This window comes from Dendrobium catenatum, unplaced genomic scaffold (assembly GCF_001605985.2).
Source record: "Dendrobium catenatum unplaced genomic scaffold, ASM160598v2 fragScaff_scaffold_1107, whole genome shotgun sequence".
NCBI lineage: Eukaryota > Viridiplantae > Streptophyta > Magnoliopsida > Asparagales > Orchidaceae > Dendrobium > Dendrobium catenatum.
The window spans coordinates 86,213-92,370 of record NW_021319569.1 but is presented as its reverse complement, the minus strand read 5'-3'; positions in this window follow the sequence as shown (position 1 = coordinate 92,370).

The following is a 6,158-nucleotide window of genomic DNA, read 5'->3' as shown; positions in this document are numbered from 1 at the left end:
ATCATGAATTGGAATATAATTATGCATGACTCTCCAAAAAAAATTTGAAATATTCTTAGGGATATTTTTATACCAAACCATAACAATTACTTTTTTAACATAGTTCCTATGTCTTAACTCATGCCAGGCATCCTTTAAACTAAAGATACCATTATGAGTCAAGTTACATAATAATCAATCATCAGAATCAACATTAATAGGCAAATTTAAAATTTTATAAATAATAGACTCATGAATAATGTCAGTAAGTTTGTTGTAATTGCAAGTGTTCTTATAGATAAAGGACTCAACTTTAGTAGCGGTAGTGGAAAAAGAATTCATATATGAATCAATGGGCTGACCTCCCATCAAGTTATCTTGCAAAAAGAATAGGGAAGCACTAGCAAGGCTACATTTAACATGAAGCTTAGCTATCCACTTAATACTGCATAGCCTTTTCCAAGCCCTAGAATCACCATTATTATAACATCACAAAAGCTTTCCAATACAGTACTCAGCATTAAAAAATGTAGCCCAAAAGACTATATTTAGAATGAAAATTTAACAATGACTTAAAAGAAAATGCATAAGATAAATCAAACATATTTTTACAACCCAATGGCCCTTCTATAAGCACCCCACGATAATTAGTCCAACAGGACAAATGAACTTTATGATTCATATTGGAAGCTCTCCAAAAAAATTTATTAAATATTTATCAATCCTATTACAAACAATGGTAGTAGGATGTAGCGTTCGAAATATATAAACAACTAAAGAACACAAAACACTTTTTATAAGCATTAATTTACCCACAAAACTAAGAAAGTTGGAGCCGCAAGAAGTAATCCTTTTTTGCATAGAAGTTAGTAGAACATAAAAGGAAATGATTAGTTCCTTCCTTTATAAAGAGAAACACCAAGATACTTAAGAGGTAAATAGACTATAGAAAATGAGTAGTTTTTAAATGGAAAGCATATGATTATGAGAATTCTTATTAAACAAAATAAAATACTTATTGCTTTTATTAATACAAAGACCACAATAATTTCCAAAAGTAGTTACAAACCTAATGATTACATTAACCCAATTAATATTGGCATTATAAAAAATAATAAAATTATTAACAAAACTTAAATGAGAAATAGGAAAGCCACCCAACATTCTATAAAATCTGTTAGGATATGTTTCATAAAGATTGGAGATGCCTCTAGATAGATACTCCATGGTAATAATAAAAAGAGCAGAAGAGATAAGATTACCTTGTCTCAAACCATGCAAAGACTAAAAAAAATACTCTTACCATTAATAATAATAGAAAAAAGGAATTTTCAATGCATTGTTTAATAAGTTTAATGAAAATTGAATTAAAGACAAACTGATGTATAATGTGGTTAAAATAATCCAAATTAATATTATCATAAGCTTTGGCTAGATCCAACTTGAAGAAAAAATTTCCCCCAAGCACCCTATCATTAATGATTTCATGAGCAAGTAAAATGTTATTTTTGAGATTGTTAAAACTTAGTTTTTGACTGTTTAGATTATTGCAACACGTGTGTTTTTGAATAATCCAAACATTATTATTTTAATTATTATTTCTCCTAAAATATGTTGGATATATATTTTTTTATTGTTTGTGTGCACTAACATTTCAAGGAAATCTTACTCCAAATTATTAAAGACTTCAAATCAGGTAAGATTAGGATTCATTATAAATTGAGTTTGTATTTTTCTTTTTATTGAGTTTCAGAGAGTGTGATTGTAATTGAGTAACCGTAAACACACATAATGGGGGTGTGTTAAAAATTTGTAATTTTTAAAATTAATCATACTATACAATTTCATTTCATACGGGATGGTTTGTTCAATTATTTTCTACTTTGAGCACATAAATGAGCTACACAAAAGAAAATTTTCTAAGTACTGATCACACTATATAAAGTGACCTTAATACTAATGACATCCAGTGTATGAAATAGATATGTCCTTATTTTTCCCAATAATTTTTGAATTTTTCTCAAGTAATCATACTGTACGATCCATCCTTCATACAGATGATGTCTAATGTATAAAAAGAATGGGTTGCTTTTCATCCTATTGAACACCAAATTTTTTTGAACTGATTCTATTATATGATTCCTTGTTCTTACAGATGACATCTAGAGTAAGAAAATGTGGGGAACATTTCATACCAATTAATGCCAATTTTTCTTAATTGATCGTATTGTATGATGTCCTATTGATTTAGACAATGTCTATAGTATGAAAATGTTTGCAACCTTTTTATCCTATCGAACTCTAATCCCTGGAAGCAACGCACTGTATGGCCTGAATATAGTGACAAGTGTGTAATGGCCGCTGCACCGGCGCTCGTGTGCAGTATTAAATAGGCAAGGGTTCCCACATCAAGGATGGATGTGGGCAAAGAAGCTAGTCTATGAAACTAAAATTGGGATAGGAACTTGGAATATAGGTTCAATTATAAGAAAATTAATGGAATTAATAGATATTATGATTCATAGGAAGATAAATCTTTTGTGCATTCAGGAAACTAAACGGCTAAGGAAATTGATAGTTTAGGATTTAAACTTTGGTATTCAGGTAGGATTCGTACTAAAAATTGTGTAGGTGCTGTTATGTATAAGACTTTGAAGTATAATGTTATAAAAATTAATAGGATTGGAGATAAAATTATAGATTTAAAGATTGTTGTTGATGATAAGATTGTTAATATTATAAGTGCTTATGCTCCTCAAGTAGGTTTGGATATGAGTACTAAATTAAATTTTTGGAATGACTTAGAAGAATTTTATAAGAGATACCTCTAGAAGAAAGAGTTTTTATTGGAGGAGATTTAAATGGACATGTTGGTAGAGAGGTAGATGATTTTAAAAGCATTCATTGTGGCTATGGTTTTGAAGAAATAAATGAAGGTGACAAGACTATATTAGATTTTTGTTTAGCTTATGATTTATCAATTTCTAATACCTTATTTAAGAAAAGGAAAAAGCATCTCATCACGTATTAAAATGGATATAGTACAACCTAGATTGACTATTTTCTTATGCGAAAATTAGATTGTTTAGATTGCAAAGATTATAAAGTTATTTCGAGTGAAAATTTATGTACCCAACATCGATTATCAGTTTTGGACTTTAAGATAAATGGGTGGAAAATAAAAAATAAAGTAAAATGATATTCTAGGATTATATGGGGGCATTTAAAGAATATTAACAAAAATATTTTTGAGAGTAAGATTTTAGATCTTAAAATTTTATCTGTGCATGAGGTTGCGAATGTTACGTGGGAAAAAGTGGCTAGTGATATTAAGAATAATGCAAAAGATGTGCTTGGAGTATCAAAGGGAAAAGCTCCTAATAGTACAATTTTTTGGTGTTGGAATCCAAATATGCAAGAAAAGATTAAAAATAAGATAATTTGTTATAAAAATTTTTTCAATTTTAAAAATTCTCATAATTGGGAAAGATATAAAACGGCTCATAAGGAATCTAAAAAAGCAATATGCGATGCAAAGATCTTAGCTTTTAGTGATTTATATTATAGATTAGATACTTTTCCTAGAAGATATATGTATAAGTAGCCAAGCAAAGAGAAAGGAGCAGTAAGGATTTAGTTCAAGTGAAGCGTATTAAGGATGAAGATCAAAAAATACTTTTCTTAGAAGATGATATTCAACAAAGGTGGATGAGATATTTTGCTAAACTTTTGAATAAAAATTGTGAAAATAAGATTGACTATAGTGACCTTAGTACCCTAAATGAAAATAAAGATATTTGTTTTTATCGGCGTATTAATAAAATTGAAGTTAGAGAGGTTTAAAAAAATGAAGGTTGGAAAAGTTATTGGACCTGATAATATTCCAATAGAGGTGTGGAAATGATTAGGAGATGACGGAATTTCTTGGCTTACTAAACTTTTTAATACTATTTTGAAGACTACAAAGATGCCAGATGAGTGGAGAATGACTATATCAATTCCTATTTTTAAGAATAAAGGTGATGCATAAAATTATGCAAATTATAGAGGAATTAAGTTAATGTGTCATACTTTAAAACTATGGGAGCGAGTTATGGAGCATAGGTTATGGTGTGATACTAATGTTTCTCAAAATCAAATTGGATTCATGCCGGATAGGTCGACTATGGAAGCCACACATTTATTAAGAGGTTTGATGGAGAAAAAATAGAGAAAAAAAGGAGGATCAACATATGATATTTATTGATTTAGAAAAAGCTTATAATAAAATTCCAAGAGAAGTGCTATGGAGAGTTCTTGAAAAGAAAGGAGTTAATAAAGCTTATATTTTAAAATCATTAAGGATATGTATGCATGAGATATTTCTTGTGTTCAAACACAAGGTGGTTTGACCAAGTATTTCCCTATTTCGGTTGGGTTACATAAAGGATCAGCGTTAAGCCCATATATTTTTTCTTTAGTCATGGATGTTCTCACTAGACATTTGCAAGAGGATGTACCTTGGTGTATGCTTTTTGCTAATGATATTCTTCTTGTTGATAAGACTACAGAGGGAGTTGAATGTAAACTTGAATTATGGAGGTTAACATTAGAGACTAAAGGTTTTCTCTTGAGTAGATCTAAAACAGAATATATGGAGTGCAATTTTAATAGTAATAGACCTAGTGATGGGATTGTGACTTTGGGTGATCAAGTCATTAATAAAAGTACATGTTTTAGATATCTTAGATCTGTTGTTCAGAGTGATGGTGAAATAGATGGGGATATTATCAGCAAAATTTGAATTGGATGGTTGAAGTAGAGGAATTCATCAGGCCTGGTGTGTGATATAAAAGTACCCCACAAACTTAAGGGAAAATTCTATAAGATGGTAGTGAGGCCTGTAATGCTTTATGGTGCTGAATGTTGGACATTAAAAGAGAAGAATAATACTAAGTTAACTGTGGCAGAGATGAGGATGCTCAGGTGGATGAGTTGCTTTACCCTTAGAGATAGGATACCAAATGAGCATATTCGTAAAAAGGTTGGAGTAGCTCTAGTGGAAGATAAGGTTAGAGAGAGTCGCCTTAGATGGTTTGGTCACATAAAATGGTGCTCTTCCAATGACCTGGTTAGGAGAGTAGAGGTATTAGATTTGACTTATGTTAAGAAAGGCAGAGGCATACCTAAAAAGACTTGGTTAGAAAATATTAGGAATGACCTTTCTTTATTAGATTTAATCGAGAATTTGACCTTTTATAGGACATAATGGAGAAAAAGGATTCATGTAGCCAACCCCACGTAGTGGAATAATGGCTTGATGTTATTATTGTTGTTGAACTCCAATTTTTTTGAACTAGTCCTTCTACACATTATGTTGTTTGTATATATGACATCCAGTGTATGAAAAAGTGGGGTATCTTTTCATCCTGACAAACTTGAAAATTTTTCTTAATAATTTGTATAGTATGAACACAATTCATTCTAGATGATTATCACATACAAAAAATTTTGTAGAGGTTCTTACGTATGATTTACGACCATATACGATCAAAATGGAAATTTTTTTATTTTTTTGATGGGTTTTCATATTTTTTATATAAATAGTCCTTAGAAGCTAACTTGGACAGTCTATTCTTCCTGATTTCTTTGAGAGCAAGTGAAAGAGTGTTTTGGGAGAGTGTTTGAGAGATAGTTCTTGCAAGTGGAGTGTGAAGGGTTTACAATATTACTCAAAGATATGAATCTCTTTTGTATTTTGGTTACTTCTTTTACATTCTTCATTTTAGTTTCTCAAGAGAAGATCTTAAAAGAAGATCTAGTACTCTATCGACACTTGGAGGGCATGAAAAAATGACAGTACACTGCAGACACTTGGAGGGTATGAAAGAATGATGGTACTCTGCTGACACTTGGAGGGTGTGAAAGGATGATTGTACTCTGCCGACACTTGGAGGATGTGAAAGGATGAAGATACTCTGCTGCACCAGAGATTGGTGAAAGAGAGAAAAATTATTAAGGCTTCTTCACCTTGTTATTGAGGTAAATAGAAAGTTACATTGGTAATAGTGTAATACCTAAAGAGGGAGGTATTAGAGAGTGGATACAGGTCTTATTGGACCAAACCACTATAAATCCCCGTGTTCATTTTTATTTCCATATTTTTACTTCTTAGCATTTTGTAGTTATGGTTGAAAAGC